This window comes from Lissotriton vulgaris, chromosome 3_1, assembly GCF_964263255.1.
Source record: "Lissotriton vulgaris chromosome 3_1, aLisVul1.2, whole genome shotgun sequence".
NCBI classification, from domain to species: domain Eukaryota; kingdom Metazoa; phylum Chordata; class Amphibia; order Caudata; family Salamandridae; genus Lissotriton; species Lissotriton vulgaris.
This window is the reverse complement of record NC_141689.1, coordinates 1518500044-1518517498: the sequence shown is the minus strand read 5'-3', so window position 1 is coordinate 1518517498 and position 17455 is coordinate 1518500044. Positions and strand designations below refer to the sequence as shown.

At 42.7% G+C, this 17455-nt stretch overlaps 1 long non-coding RNA gene across 1 annotated transcript in view; it reads left to right on the top strand.

Annotated features, from left to right (window-relative positions):
* The window catches only part of LOC147728109 (uncharacterized), an 80553-nt gene that overhangs the window by 53239 nt on the left and 9859 nt on the right, over positions 1–17455 (top strand). The window contains exon 2 of the long non-coding RNA XR_015309535.1: positions 5297–5420. This is a non-coding gene — a long non-coding RNA (uncharacterized LOC147728109). The remainder of the gene's footprint in view (positions 1–5296; positions 5421–17455) is intronic.

The following is a 17455-nucleotide window of genomic DNA, read 5'->3' as shown; positions in this document are numbered from 1 at the left end:
GATTCGAGGACTGTACTTAGGGGTGATCCAGGGTCTCTCTCTCTCCCGATCTATGATTCCTTATCAAACATTACATTGGGTTCTTTTTTTCTTGCTGTTGGAGACATGCAGATGGCAGGATCCCAAGGGTTAGTGCCTACAGTTGATTGAGCGACTAAGTTATCTGCAGATTGTGGCCCCACTGTCTGGGAACATAAGGGTTTTTTTGCACTGTTGTTTGTTGCCCCCGAATCATCTCATTTTCGATCTTCTTCTTCAGATCCCTTTATGAATTGAGCTTCTGTATGTTTGTTCTTAGAAGAAGTTGACTCTGGACCCTTAAGAGCAGGGGCGGGTGAGGGGCTCTCCCTAGCCCTTGGGCTTGATTTGTCCTTCGTGATTCCTTGATCCTTCTCTGGTTCTGACACTGATTTATTTGCTTGTAGGAAGTAGGTTTTTATAGAGCCTATCTTATTTCTCCCTTTTCTCTTCATTTTCCTTCTTTGATTTGCTGTCTGTTGTCTGTTACACAATTGTTCCCCGTTTTCGAGTTGGAATAGTAATTGTTACCCCTACGCTATCCAACACTTTCTCTACTGTTGCACTCTTTGGAGTTGGAATAGTAATTGTTACCCCTACGCTAGTCAACACTTTTCCTACTGTTGCACTCTCTGGAGTGGGAATAGTAATTTTTACCCCTACGCTATCCAACGTTCACTTACTTTTTTTAAATTGTTTTGCATTTTTATTAATTGTTATTTATATTATTATTTTATGTATATAAATGTATTTGTATTTTATTATATTTTCATTTATTTATAAGTTATTAAAATAATTTTTAGAGTTATTATTACTGAAGTATATACTATGTATTATATCTTTATTATTATTTGTTTTATTACATAATTTATTAATTTTAAATATTATAATATATTTATAACTATGTTTATTACATTTATAGTATTAGTTTAATAATATAAAAAAAAATTAAATAAAAAAACAATATTTTTTTTAAAACAATATTTTTGACATCAATATTTTTGTACTTACCTTGTTAGAGATTGGATGTCGATATTGTTGTAATCAATATTTTTGTTGCGATATTTTTGTAGGTAGATATTTTTGTATTCGACATTTTGTCATATATTCATCTGCGGCAGCTGGAAAACACTCAGCTGGTAAGTGCTAGACTAAGTGAAAGTAGTGACTCCTCTCTCCTTCTCATCCAACAGTGGAGGGATCCTCTTCAGTCACTTTTTATATTACCAAAAGAAATAACAGTTCAGATTGATGCAAAATATTCTATAAAATGTCTGTTTGTTCATGTTGAAGTCACCTCCTCTGGTGATCAGTCCAAAGATGTTGCTACAGTACCATCAGAGCAGACTGCATAGCCATAATATTTTCCTGGAGAAGCAAGCAGTGGAAAGGGGTCTAACTTCCCAGAAAGGAATGCAAATTTATTCCAGATACCTGTAATCCTGAAAGAATGGGTTCACGCAAAATTTCACATAATTTCTGGACTTGAAGACAGCAAACAAATGAAAACATAAAGGAAAAGTCAGGATGTTTGCGCTTCACATGTTCTACTCTGAACTCCATCAAGACGACTGGATGAGCACTATACATCTTCAGGGTGCTTATTTTACAATTCAGTATCTTAAAATCATTAGATTTTCCTGAGATGCTTTGTAGGAAACAGTGACTTCAAGTACAAGGTCCTTTTGTACTTAAATTGGCATCCAGGATATTTTCAAAATGTCATGGCAGTGGTGGCCATTATAAAGTATCTGGCTGTGCTTTCCTGATAATGCATACATGTTGCATACACATCTGGTCTAATTCTGCTGCTCTGGGAGATACATGTATTGATTATCTAAGCAAGGCCATCTGCCCTTGCATAGAACACATCTGGAAGAAGGAAACAAGGTTGCATACATCTGCTTGCTGTTGGAACGTGTCTCTGAGACATTGTTTAGTCTGTAAAATGTAGATATGAAAGACTTCACAACAACTGCCCCTTTTCTCTTCATATAGAATCATTGGCAGAAGGGCGTTAAGAGACCTGAGATTTTGTGAGGGTGCAAAGACAAGAGAACTGATCGGGTGATGCAGGCCCGACAGCTCCTATATTGAGGGATAAGAAGATTGGTACAATTTAGTAAGGAAAAATACTAATAATTTAGCCAGTACAAGAGCCATGAGACTGGTATTACATGGTATTAGGTAGGAATGAGACTCATTGGTTTGCTATGAGAAATGCTTTGGGTTTTTCTAATGTTCATCTTTTTTTACATGACTGCTGAACTTGCAATTGTATTTTCCATTGTGTTGGTACTTACTTTTTATATGCTGACTGTACAGAGTAAATAACCATTTATTATAAAATACCAACAGCTCTGTGTGTATGCTATTACTGGGAACCAATGTGAGGGTTCACAAATCTTCAAATAACCTTATGAGCAAGAGTTTCTCTGGCGGCGTGGTCTGGCTCATAATACCCTGAATCTGGATGCATCTAACTTGTTGTGGGGAAAAGTAAAAGACAATGGTGTGATTTCCATTTTTTCCAAACGGGGCGAGTGCGAAAAACACAACCCTTTGGACTGAGTAAATCTAACCCACTATACTGCCCCCCCCCCCTCCCCACACCCACAAAAGGGAAAGGTTGCTACAGTTTATTTGGGGAGCAACAGGATATGTATCTGTATCTTTACAATAGGCCCTTTAAAGCCTTATCTCACAGCAGGCCACACACCATTATCACCTGTCAGTAAGCATTCATCCACAGTTGACCCTGCATGTCAATCAAACAATTCCACATCCATCCCACTTTAGTCCATCCTTTAACTGGGAGACTTACTTCTTTCTTTCTGAGGTGTCACAATCTTGTGAAGATAACGCGGCCATCAGCTTGCCTAATCTCATCTCTTGTGAGATCTATGACGTTCTTCAGTCTCCAGTATTCAAAATGAACTGCCTTTTAGTTCAAATAGACAATACAACATCAATGTATTATCTTAACAAACAGAGGAGATCCAGGCTTTTGTCATAGGATCCACTGACAACATCGAAGTGGCTGGAAGCCAGGAACCTTCAATAACAGCAGTTCCCTCTCCAGTTGTTCACAATTTGTAAGCAGATTCCCTCAGCAGGACCTTTCAAAATCATGGAGTCATAAATGAGCAAGTACTGACATAGGTCTTCTATGAAGGGAGCGTTCCTCAAATAGACTTCTTTCCTGCTGGAGACAGCAACAAATGACCAGATTTCACTTCCAGATATTGCCAGGTATAGATAAAGAGGAATACGCTTTTGATTGATTTGTGAGGTAAGTTTCAGTACAACACATTTCCACTGATAGTCCTGATACTGTATTACATTATCAAAATTGCCTACACCAAAGCCAAGATGATATGCATAGCTCATTAGAGGGCCCCACAACAGTGTTACACCTAATGGAAAAGCTGCAGAAGAGACTGTTGTGGAGATCCTACCTGTTCAAGTTTGACCACAGCGGTCATTCAAATCTTCTACAAGAAAGTGCACATGTTGAAGGAAGTTGAGCATCTATCTCCCAGTGCTTCCTCTGTATCCTCACTAGCACTTAATCTGACACAAAAAGACAGACATACCCAAGGACACAATTAAGACATGCCAAAAAAGAATAGATTTTTAGGCGTAGCTATGGAAGGTTGAGTGAAGACTGATTTTAGGACCCCTGATGAAAATGACAGGCATCATGAAATTCTAAGGTTGGTCTATGTTTCAGGTGTTTGTTAAATGTTATCATAATTTATTTGAATGTGCATCTTTAGTTCCTCTGAAGTACAATAAATTACTATAGTATGCATTTGTCCACACATAAGGATTGTCGTTCTTTAGTCCACATCTAACATGTGTGTTTCTAAAGTATTCCAGTGTGGGCATGATCAGGTGTCTAGAGGTTTCCTGTGGAAAAAAATTGAATGAGTGAGAATAAGACATATACCTTAAGGCAGTGGTTCTTAACCTTTTGACTTCTGTGGACCTCCATTTAATTTTTACTGGAAGCCGGTAACCCGGATCAAAGCATTTTTGATCATTTGAACAGCCAAAAATATATATAAAATTAAAGAAATCTTTTCTAAATACATTTGAACCCATTCATCGTCCATATCATATACTTGTGCTGCTCCTATGAATCAATCAGAAGATACTAATTTTTAGCCCCTGATCTCCAATTCCTTCACATATACAGAATGTTTTAAAAATTTCAGGTGTAGGTTTTTCTTCTTCATTTATATACATTTTATTATTATGTTAATAATATTTAATTTTGGAAGCAGTTGCGGACCCCCTGAGTAGGCTTCCCGGATCACAAGGGGCGCCCTGGACCTCAGCTTAAGAGCCACTGCTTTAAGGTACCTTTTGGCAGGTGGATCAAGAGTTTCTAAACAATTATATATTAATCTAATTATTATATAATACATTTACTCTTGCTATTCATATGTAAAAAGCTGTCTCTAATTTTCATTTAACAATTTGATTGTAATATCACTATTCTCTAATAATTAAAAAGACATACCTCCTCTTCTGTAATAACTTTTTACAGTTCAATTCTGCCAATACCAACTGCCAGTTTAATTGTGATGTCACAGTGACTGCCGCTGGAGCCAGCGGTTAATGTGAAAAGCAGGTCAATAAGAATACTAACATTTAAACAATGAAAACAAGTTCCGAGCTGGTTAGCTCTCATCAATTTCTATTTAATGGATAGTCATGAGAAGAGGGGACACATTTAGTTCAGTATGCTTAATGTTTGCATGGTTATTGTTCATAACACTGAAGCATGAGTCTCTGCATGTTATTACATAATCTAAACTATCAAAGTAGTTGAAAGTGACTTGCATTTAAATTGTCGGATATGTGTTTGCAACATATTACTGCCTAAATATCAGTGTGCTTAATTTTGCACTGCAGATTATGCTTTCAGTCTCTAACTCTGCTGCCATCTTGTTTTTCATAGAAAGGAGCAAGGCACCTAGGATTTTAGCTGTTTGTAGGAATGGTGATAGTGGGACCATGTATTATAAGGGATAAAATACCCTTCTGTCATACATCAAAGTATATTGCAAGAGCCCTGTGTGTTCCATGATCTTATGGAGGAACTTGGCCTTCGGTCTTATTCATATATATAGTCACTGAACTCCTCAATGAATTACAATATTCTTATAATACACGACGGAGGTAGTGTATCTCATGTATAGTCATATGATGTTCAAACTGTGTGTATGGAGATATTAATGTGTATTTATTTCACATTTCCTCTATGTAGATGGATGAATCATGTAACGATATTTCAAGGTATTTCACAAAAGAGGAATGGACGGAGATGGGAGAATGGGAGAAAATCCGTTACAAGAATTTGAAAAAAAACTATGAAACTATGCTCGATATTGGTAAGGGGAATAATTGATATGCCTTTCAATGAAGATATGCAGTTGGAGTGAGATACCTCGGAAAGGCTGCTGCATAGTGCTGCATGAGTTATACAGCTGTCCCTTGCTATGTCATGGCACAATCCTACAACTTCTTAGGTTTACCTGTATTTTTCTTAGCATTCTTGTGAACAGCTTCAGACTCTAAATGGAGACAATATTTCTCTAAGTCAAACAGAAATGGTAGTGCTTTATGGGACATAGTAGTGGGGCTAGGGTCACCTGGACTTCTACAAAGGCACAGTTTTCTAATCACTTATACATCAAACACTATGTGCACTCGCGTGTTTGTGTGTGTATGAGTGTGTGTGAGTTTGTGTGTGTCCACGCACATGTGTTTGTGTATTTGTGTGAAATTGTACGTCTTCTCCCCTTAGAAAGCCTGCGCTATGTACTCCAGCTGCTCTTATCACATGGATATTTCTGTACCTTGCTTGAGCTATGTCTTTGCATTGATGGGTCTTGAAATGTATACCTAATTGGTCACATTGGTGGCTTTGAGGAAAAGTGTTCTTCTGATCGGCATAATTTGTACCGGGACTCCATTGCTTTTTCATTGCCATCTCGTGTCAAACACTTCCACACGACCCACCCGGTCATTTCGGCTGATGCTTGAGGAAATTCTAACTGATACGACAAAAACCATCTTGCAGCCTGCATTTCTGCCCAGGAACTGTCACACACCCAACCCCCCTGTTCTATTTTTTTTTTTTGACCTCATCTCACCTATAAGCATATAGCAGAGTGTTACAGCCGTTGTGTCTCTGGGCTCCCTCCGGCCAACTACAGTTGCTTAGGTCTCCCAACCAACTCTGTTACACTGGAGTTAAGTTGTAATCACAGGACCGGGTACCTGCACTGTTGATTACCTAAACAACCTTAGATCTTGGCCCATGTTGATAAGAGGTTGCCAGAGATTAGTCCGAGTACTGCTGGGGCCAGCAAGGTCAAGGTGGGCCATTGCCAATGCCGATTTGAGCCAGTCTTCCGTTCTTGGGGGGCTTGGATCTTTCCACTTCACACAGATTTCTCTACGAGCCAACAGAATAAGACATAGTAGGAGTCCTTTATCCCTCACTGCCAGGTCCTTTGTTGAAATGCAGTCGTCGGCAAAAAAGACTAAAGACCCATTTACCACAATATTCAAGTCAAAAATACTGCAAAAAAAATTCCCAATCCCTTTCCAAAACAATCCCAACGCCTGACACTGAAAAAAAATAAGGATGTAGTTAGCTTTGGGAGCCATGAATTTTGCAATTTTAGCTGGGGTATAGTATATTCTATTGGTAACAAAAAAATGATTCTTCTTTAAGCTGGCTGATTTTGTGAATTTATAAAGAAGTTTTAAAGAAGGTTCAAAGAGATCCCCTATTGTAGACTCAAAGGGAGATTGATTCCATGGAGAAGCCTGTGTTGGAATATTCTTATCATCTGTTTCTACCAATTTTCTATACCAAATTGAAACTTCTTTCTTTAACAATTGTGGTGATAAAGAAAGAAGCTCTGTGTCCCAGTCTCCCCTTACCCCCCGCTCTCCGCCTCAAACCAGGATTTTAATTGTAAAACTTAAATTTAGATATACCAGGGCCTATCCTAGCTCTTAATGCCTCCCACGGATGTATACCATTTACATCCCCCAGATCTGACCAAATAGAGACTCCAGCTCTCCTAATAGGTGCAGCCAAACCATCTTTAAGACAAAGGGGAGTCCCCGGGGAGTCCCAGACAGGGGCATGGTCCGAATAGTAGCCTATCCCACACCTGTTCCTTACTTTAAGCCAAGTTTCTAATGCATTTTTAGAACCTTCAAACGTACTTTTTAAAAAAAAATTCGATGACCCGAATTTATAGAGAAACCCTTCTGTGCTATCGCCCCCTTCGTTCTTGACCAGCTCTCTGAGCAATGCCCCCCATGCCGAACCTGCAGGGTTTGCCAAGAGCATCCGGGTGGCTTTAAATTGGAATGCTACCAAATACCAGCTGATGTCTGGAAGAGCTAGCCCACCCTTAACCAACCGCCGCCTTAGTTTCTTCCATGACAATCTCACTCCTTTGTCTCCCCATACAAAACTCCTGATCTTATTCTGTACTTTCTTAATACCCTGCTGGGGGAATGTCAGGGGGACGGTATTAAAAATATAAGTCAGCTTGGGCAGGATAGTCATCTTGACCAAGTTTACCTTACCAAATATGGTTAGGGGGAGATTCTTCCATCTTGCAAACAAACGGTCTAATTCTTTAGTAGCTTTCCCCAAGTTCAAAGGAGCTATCTTGTCCAATTCTCTGACTATGGTGATGCCTAGATATTTAAATTCCGTACTGGCCTGTCCCCTCCACTGCTCGATATTCCAGCACATTATCTCCGTCTTGGAGGAGTTGGCAGGATGGCCAGAAATTAAGCCAAACTCCCCCAAGATGGTTTCAACCCTTGGAATGGTAACTGCTGGGTCGCTAGTATAAAGATATATCATCGGCATATAGTGCTATTTTTGATGAATACTGCTGAGATTTGAAAGGGAGAATTTGATCATCTAACCTTATAGCCTGGGCCAACGGCTTTATGTATAAGTCAAACAACAAGGGAAATAGGGGGCACCCTTGCCTAGTTCCCCTCTGAATCTCAAAGCTAGAAGTGAGCGACCCGTTAATCAGGATTTTTGATGAAGCTCCCTCGTAGCATTGTCTTAGGGTGTGAATAAACACAGGCCTAAAGCCCATTGCTTCTAGTACTATAAGAAGATGCGTTTGCTCCTGTATATAACGTCCGTTAATGAATCCCTTTTGGTCGGGGTTGACCAATCCGGGGGTCGATTTGGCTAATCTCCCTGCTAATATACCCATTAAGATTTTGTAGTCGGCATTTAGCAGGAAGATCGGACGATAGGAGTTTGCTCTCAGGGGGTCCTTCCCGGCTTTGGGTATTAAAAAGATAGTTGCCTCTACAAGAACTGGGGATTTTCCCTGTTGGATTTTAGATTGACTGAAGTAGGGTTCCCAAGACTGGGATAACCTTGTCGGCCAGATGTTTGTAATACCTCATTTGGGAGGGCGTCCAGGCCAGATGCTTTGTTATTTTTTGATAACCTAATTTGAGTTCTTATCTCTTCTAAAGAGATCGGCGAGTCCAGGAGGTCTTTACCTGCTTGCGTGAGGGAAGATAGAGATTTGGTGCTCAGCTATGCCCGTATTTGATGTTGTGAGGGACGTAGGTTCTCTTTATATAAGTTTTAGAAAAGGGAGAGCAGGCAGTTCTTTATATCCTCTATCTCCTTAGATTTGTCCCCACCATTATTTATAATTAGCTCGCTAATGTTGTTTTTAGTGCGGTCAGTTCTAGCTTTCCATGCTAGTAGGGCATTGGCCTACTCCCCGTACTCGTAATTCTCCATGCTCCAATTTAGCCATTTGGCCTTGCACTTATCGTCTAGCTTTCCTCTAAGATCTTGCCTGGCTAGTTTAAGGTCTTCCTGCACCTTAATCATCCTTTATGGAGGCCCCCCTATTGTTTGGGAAAATTCAGCCTCTAAACTCTTGATTTTATCCTCCCTCAGTTTTAACTCCTGACTTTCAGCTCGATTTTTAAAGCATATAAGGCCATGGAGCCGACCCCTTAAATTGGCCTTAAAAGCATCCCAGACTATTTCCATATTCGTGAAACCTATATTGATCTCATAGAACTCTAGGGAAGAAGCTTTAATGCTCTGAATGATATCGGAATCAGCCAGTTTCCCCCTATAGAGTGGTCTGAGTTGGATTTACTATTTCATTATATGAGAACAAAATGGGGGCATGGTCGGTGAGAAAAAACGGGAGGATGGAAAAAGCTGATGTTTTAGTCAGGAGCTCTTTACTCACTAATATATAATCAAGCCTTGAAAAGTGGTGGGTTTTTTACTGTAAAAAGTGAATCCGGCTACCTCACCCATCTTCTCTCTCCAGACATCTGCCAAATCTAGGTCGTATATCAAATTCTTCATTGCACGCCGAATACGGGGTACCCCTATGTAATGGCTTTGATTTGACCTATCCCTTAGGGGATCTAGGAGGACATTAAAGTCTCCCCCCACAATCATTGGCGGGTTCTCCAGAATTAACTTTGAATAAAGTTTGGATATATAAGACGAATCGTCCACGTTTGGACCGTAAAAAGAGGCACAGATTAAATCCTTGCCTTCGATGTTCAAACGTGCGGCGATCCACCTCCCCGTTTGGTCTGTCTGGATAGATTTGATTGAGCATGCCAGCCCCTGCTTTAACACAATCGCAACTCCCTGGTTATTTATGGTTTGACTAGAAGAACAAAAACTCTCGACCCAAGGAGTATTAGAAAACAGCCTTTTAGATTCCTCGGCGGTCAAGTGTGTCTCTTGTAAGATACATATATGTGCCTCGGAAAGCTCTAAATACTTCATAATCAGCCTCTGTCTCCTTGGGCATCTCAAACTGTTAACGTTCCAGGAGATGAAGCACTTCTTAAGACACTGAACTGTTACCCCCGCCATTTAGTTAGAATTCTCCGGTTCAAAGCTGCTCGCCCATATACTAAACTCCTAGAGTGAGATGAGTATTTTTTTATTTTATCCCTTTGCTCCCCACCCAGTTCCCCACTGCCTCCCCCCCGCCCTTCGGTGCCCCAAAACACCCATGAGGAACCCTCCCTTCCAGAATAGGCGAACCTATATGGCTACACCCACCTCATAGAACAGAAAAAAATGGAAACAAAATGAATGAACAATCTAAGGCACAGCGATGGAAAGTTTTCTTGTATTGCTATTCTACCCGTTTATTAATTCTGTATAGTTATTTGCCAGATTTCTCCCCTCTGATCTTTACCATAAATTCGTCTTCAGTTGTGTGGAAGAGGTGCATTTGGTTGTTAAACATAGCTCGTAACTGGGCTGGGAATTTCAACTGGGCCTTCACTCCTAAGCTTTTTAACTCCTCTATCCTACTCCCTAACTCCCATTGCCTAGTTGCTGTTGTGTGGGATATATCTGATCTTATCTGGAAGACTTTTGAGAACTGTCCCTTGTAGCAGCAAAATAATAAATCCCTTGAGGTCTGTCCCTTCAAGATTCTCTGGTATGTTCAGGAGTCTCAAATTGTTTTTTCGTGAGTGATTTTCCAGCCTTTCCAAATCTTCTCCTAGTGCCTTATTCTGGGTTGCCAACTTTGCCATATCTGTTGTGGCAGACTTAATCGCTTTCTTAATTATTGGTATCTCTGCCTCTATTTGGTCCGTTCTAGTGGCCACATCCTCAAATTTCTGGGCAAGCACCTCTCAGGAAGATTTGATTGCCGCCTGGTTGGCTTCAGAGACTAGGAATCTATTCGCTAGATCCGCCTGATTCGTCTCTGAGATTTTAAAACCACTAATCATCTCCCCCTTCATTGCAATCAAAACGTCCGAGAGAGTATGCACCCATAACCCTACACTTCCGTGGTTCTCCAGCTCCAGCTCATTGTCCCCAGTTTCACTGGTCATAGTTGTACCCCCCCACAGTTAAAGCTTCATTCGTGCTCTTTCGCAGGTTTTCAGATGGAGGGTTAGACTGAATATGCAGGTCCTGGACCTCTAAAGCATTAAATCTATAAGATAGCGTTACTTCTAAGTGGGACCCGGGCGAGGTCTGAGAGGGGTTTACACTGGGCTGCTTGGTCTCCCTCTGCTTACATTGCTGAAACGGAGTCAAAAGAGTGGAGGCTTCGCTGTCGCCATTTGGTGCCTTAGATTTAGTTTTAGATTTAACCTTAGTTTTAGGTATCCCTCCTTCCTTTTACTCTTGGGTATTTAGTTCAGCCGCACTACTCAGGCTTGTTGTGGAAGACATAACTCTCTGGTAAGTTTTTAAGGAAGGGGTTATTTTAGTTTTAAAAACAGTTCTTTTCTTCCCCCTACATTTCCGTCTGATTTTTGGAGCCTCCCTTGCCTTTACTCCGACTTCTACTTCCACCTCCCCAGTCGTTACACTTTGTTTCTTCTGTAAACCCCTATCACCCATCTACAAGATAGGCGGAGATTTCCTTAGGGTCACTATTGGTAAGATGATATCTGAATTCTGCAATGAGTGGGCTGCCCTGGCCCTTAAAATATAGGGACTTATTTTGGGGGGCAAGGTGGGGAGGGACCTACTTTTGCCTTCTCTGCCACCCTTTGCGCCTCTGGCACCTCTGCCTTCGTAGCCCCCACCCCCACCTCCATGCAACATGGGGAGAAATTACAGCGAGCCTCCCAGCACCCTGATGCGGGGAAGATTGCTCTGCCGGGGGCTGCACCAAAAAGGAGGCCGATATCCAAAGGCTCCCCAAGAAGACTCAACTGCTCCAAAACTGACACACTAATCTCAGGCCCCCCCGCTTCCCTCCGTGGCGAACTACTTAGCTTTAACAGGCCTGCTTCAGGACCCCCAGAGGCAGGCTCGGCGTGTTCCGCTCCGATCATGAAGCGAAACCAAAAGCAGGCGGCGTCCTGGTGTCTCCGAAGCCGCGCAGCCTCCTCCCACCTCCAGTCTGTGTTCTCGCGTCCGTGTTCGTTGGAGAAAGACGGCTCCTTGCCAGCACTGCAGCCCCCGCACACTCTCGCATAGCCCCTCAGACTTCCAGGGGGAAAGAAACACACAGGACGTCAGGAGCGAAGAGGAAAATCCACCGCCGAAGCCTCAGACCATCATTCGGCAATCCATGAGGTGAGCGCAGCCGCGGCCGTTTAGCTAGCGGCCACCATGTTCCTCTTCAGCCCCCCCTGTTCTTTGAGGTTCAACTAAAAGCCACAAGACACTCACACCCTGAGCAAATGATTTGTTTTCCATCTCCTGCTCCCAGCCTGGTAAACATCCTTGACACCGTGATCAGGTTATCTGGACAATGGTCTGACTGCTGGGCCTTGATCAGGGTGATTAAACAATGACTTGAAAGACCGGGCTTTGATCAAGGCAATTGAAACATGACCTGAAAGACTGAGCCTTGATCAAAGCCGAGTGAACAAAGATTTGTGTACCAAGCCTTGACCAGGTCACCATCTACAAACATCGTCTGGATCTGGTTATCAACTGCAAACACTGCCCTGAATAAACAATGAACTAACAGCCAAAAGACTGGGATGAAAATGTATAAAAGGCTTGTAAGCTGCAGAGTGAAGGAGCAGTCTCCTGGGTTTTGTCTCTGACTTGATTGGGACTCTGTTCCATAGCCCGGGCTATTTGAATAAATCTGGGTTCCTCCTGCAGACGAAGTCTCCTGTGTCTCCTTTTACTACGTATGAAGGGTATGGAATATTTAGGCGGTTCCCCCGCCGCCGAGACCCAGTAAGTGGTTTATTCCGGTTCTCCAAATTGCGCATGAATAGTGACTCCACGAGCACGAAGGTCAGGCCCGGTGGATGTGAGGGGGTGCACGGAGAGACTTCGACGGATGTACCCTACCCGAGGGATCTTGCAATCGGGTAAGCCGAACGACTCGCCCGTTGTTCCTCCCCACCCGGTCTGGGCCACTTGACCGCGTTCTTGCTCGAGTCCCCTAGCAATTTATTTCTTGAGCAGGACACAGCCCTTCGTCTGCAGAAGAGAACTACTCCTGTAAGGTAAGGGGGACTGATCACCCACCAAGTCTGTATGATTCTGTTACTGACTTTTGCAAAAGCCAAGCTGTTATTGACTTTTGCCAAAGCCAAGCAAGCGAGGTGAGTTTTAAAACACGCTGGTGTCTGTTATCTGTTTTTTTAAGCATGCCAGTCAGTAGTAAGTTCAAGAAATTATGTTGTTGTATGTGTACACAGGACTCCCAGCTGGAGGCGGCTTGCCCGCTTCCTCCAGAAGGGACCCCTGGCCATACGATGTATGTTAAACATGGCCCTTCTGCCATAATGTATTCCTCATTTTGGGTAAAGTATACGAAACAAAATGATGTGGAATTACAGTGGCCACTTTATGGCTCCTTTAATTCCCAAGTTCTCACCAACTTAGAGGAACAATTAATGAAAAGAAAAACGCGCCCCTCTATGTTTGAATCTGTTCGATTTTGGAGGAAAGAGATAGAGCAGAGAGCTAGAAAGCAGAAGGCTCAAGAAAGAAAACAGGAACGTATGTCAATGGCCGACCACGCCAGAGAAAATTTACAAAATCAAGTGACAAAGTCAGTAGAAATAGCTGATAGGGAGCATGGGGCCCGGGTACAAAAATGTTATCCAGCTCGTGAGGAGAAAGGAAAGGGCCATATGGAAGGGGAGAAGAAGGGGATTTTTTGCTTGATACCATGCTAGAAAGCCCTCCTTCATACGCCGCAATGCACCCTGCCCTGACGCCTCACACCCCGCATGTCCCGCCGCAACAGCCCACTCCTGCCCCCACTTCCCCTTTTACTGTTCTCCCTGTCACACCATCCCTCCCGACTTTTCCTATGACACAGACCACGCTCGCTAACCCTGTCCTTGCTGCAGGAATTACAACAGGTCTACATCCGCCCAACCCCTGCGGCTTTACCCCTACACGCCCTTTCCCTAATTCCCAGTGGTCTACAATTAAGCAGGATTTATATAAATTGTTGAATTCCCCCTGACTGGCCACCTTGCGCTCTGCAGTCAGCTTTTCGTCCCTTCGAGAAAATGACCTACAGAGGCAACAGTGTGAATGTTAGATAAATAACTGGAATATTTATGCCTTTAAAGAAATATGGTCCACCTTTTCCCAGTGGACGATAATGGACAGACCACCTGGGCTGAATACATGTGTAGCCTGGTCATGCAAAGATTTGAGAATGCGCTTATGCAGATACCCACCGGATTAATGGACCTTAGGTCACAAATAAAAATAGGCGATGTTCAGGGAGAGGGGATGTTTGGCGCTATGTCCGCTTTAATGGCTAACCGTGATATGACCGATTTTCCCAACACCCCTCTAGAAACAGCTATGCCAATGAGAGAGGCGGCCCCTGTCTTTGTTAACGCACTCACCGATGCCCAAAATAATGGCTGTGGGGCTGTTGAGGCACACTGGCGCGGACTTTGGGTTCATGTTCCTTGGAAAAGGTCAGAAGTAATGCAGTTAAAATGACAATTACCAGATACCCCGAAGAATCCGGCTGCCTTTTACAGAGGATGAGGTCAGATTATATCTGCAAGTACTCTCGTTCTTGAGGATTTAGATCTACTTTTTGGTACAGTTGTCCCCACTGAAATTTGGGACTAAATTCGACATACTGACCATGAAGCGGCATTGGGAGGTGAATGGGCTGACCTGGAGGGTATGGATGAAGCAAGGGTAGGAGGGACTAAACCAGAAGCTGCCATGCTGTCTTTGCCCGGTAAAATATTGACGTTTATGAAAGCACTTTTGCCGGAAACTGTCATTTGCTGGGATAAAATAAATGCCTGTAGGCAGCGAAAAGATGAGAATGCGGCTAACTTCTTTACCCGTTTTGAGACAGAATACAAGGGACATAGTGGTTTGGATCCCCGCACCCCAGTTTCTGGCCCAGTGTTTGTCGATAAGTTTGTCAGCAACTTGCTTCCTGAGATTTCCGCCAGGCTTAAGAAAGTTGAAAGTACGTGGTCTGCCCAAACTATGACTGGTATCTTGGCTATGGCTATCACGAAAATAGGGAGAATGAGGATAGAGACAAAGAAAGTAAGAAGGTTAGGGATCTTAAGACTAAGGCACTTCTGCAGCAGGCTTACCCTCCCCGAGGTCCCAATGCCCGCTGGAGTTTCAGATCTCAAACCCAACCCCCTCCGAGGGCTCGCCAGTCTACCCCCTCCAGCCCTCAACGTACGGGAGCCCTCCAAACAGATCAGCGTGCTTATTGTAAGAGGTACGGCCATTGGATAGATGAGTGTCCTGTGTTAGCTGAAAACATCCGAACAGGGAAGACTCAGCCTCGCGCTCCAAGGGAGGGAAGACCGACTAAGGACCATGGCCCGCCCCATCCACAAGATAAAGAACGCAGGCCCAGGGATGACGGTCCCATCCGGCAGTGCCCTGCCAATAGGTTTGATGGGTACGAAGCAACACGCACTTATTACAATGATGATTATGGTGAAGTTGATGAGACAGGGTCCTACCAAGTATAGGACAGCCAGGAAAGGGGTATTACCAGAGTGCAAATTCCAGTGGATCAAAGGGGCCCGTATGTTCAAATGTCAGTTGTGTGGAACGATCAGAATTTTTTGGGGGGATACTGGGGCCACCAGGTCTTCTATTGCCCGTCTGTCAGTCCCGGAGGCACCCCTTTCTGGCAATATGAATGTCTCTGTGGGTTTTGTAGGAACACCTGTGACCAGCCCTGTCTCTGAACCTATCTCTCTCAATATTGGCCCTGCACATGTTGACGCTCCCTTGGTCCTTATTACAGGTTGCAGTGAAAACCTTTTAGGCATGGATTTACTGAAAGCTCTGTATGCGACCATATCATGTAGTCCCCAAGGTGTATCCCTAACTACTTCCCCCACCGGAGCTTCTTATATGTATCTGTCTGGTCCCCTCCGACCAGCATTGCAGTCTTTACCTTCCTCCCTCTGGGCATCATCAGACACTGATGTAGGGTGTCTCAACATATCCCCTCATGTGGTACGCATCCAGCCAGGTGCACTTCTCCCCCGGCTCCGGCAGTATCGACTGCCCGCGGAAAGAGAAATGGCCCTTTTAACAATAATATCTGAATTAGTGGACAAGGGCGTAGTGGAGGAGACACGTGGCAATATCTGTAACAGTCCCTTTATTCCCATTCTTAAAAAGATCAATGGAGATGCTCTCTCCCCTAAAATATACAGATTTGTAATTGACCTTAGAGCCCTTAACAAAATAACAATCTCCCAATATCTTGTTGTCCCCGACATTACAGCCCTCTTAACAATGGTCCCTTCTGATGCAACGAACTTCTCTGTCATAGACCTGAAGAATGCTTTTTTCAGCATTCCTTTTTAAAAAAAAAAATTTTTTATTGACAAACTGATGAGAGAAAAACATGCCAAAGTATATCATCAAAACAAAGCTTGTTACAATTGTATTAAATTTTCTGTTTTCAATTTCTCAATTTCCACTTGGAGTACATTAAACAATAATAATTCATGTTAAACAGATCGTGGCAAAAAAAAAAAAGACAACAGAGAAAGATAATAAATAAATGGAACAGCCAGACTTTAGCCCCCCAAAAAAGCATTATTGCAATAAATGCACATACTTCAGATAAAATTTCCCCATATTTTCTCAAATTTTTTTAAAGAGCGAGCTCCTCTTAGTTTTGCCAGGGCTGACTCCATAGAGTAAATTTCAGTTACTAAAGACCACCATTCCGAAATGTTAGGAGGTTTAGAGCAGGTCCAGACTCTGGCAAGTGTTAGTTTAGCACAGGATAAAAGGATCGTAACCAGAGCTGGGCGAGGTAGGGGGGAAGGGTGCACATCAAGCAGAACTGTAACCGCAGTGATGGTAGGTAAATAAATCTTCTTAATTTCCAGAACTTTATGCACTTCCCCCCAATAATCCCTCAGGGTTGGACAAGAGAACATGTGTTCCAGATCTGCTGCATACGCTGAACATTTAGGGCATTTGGTGCGATCGCTATAGCTGCTATTAAGAGACCACTTCGAGATCTTTTCTGGTGTATAATATAGCATGCATGTTGTTCTAAATTGTTGTAGCCTTAGACTGGATGATCTGACTGAGTTATTAATATTGGATAAAGATTGAATTATCTGTTTTGGAGTGATATTTAAGCCAATTTTATTGCTCCATTTCCTTGCCAGTTTTGAGCAGTCATCAGATATAAGAGCACAAAAATGTCTATAAGTATAGCTTATAATCGATTTAATTTTAGTTGAATATAAATATTTCCAAATATCACAATCTGAGGTATCGTTGATTTGTTTTTTTCGTACCAAGAAATCGTGAATTTGCAAATATTTAAACCTGTATGTTTCCAGCAAGCCTTACAGAATTTTAAGCGTATTGAAGTCTAGAAACCCTTGTGCGCCGTGTAAGTCACCCAAAACATTAATTCCATAC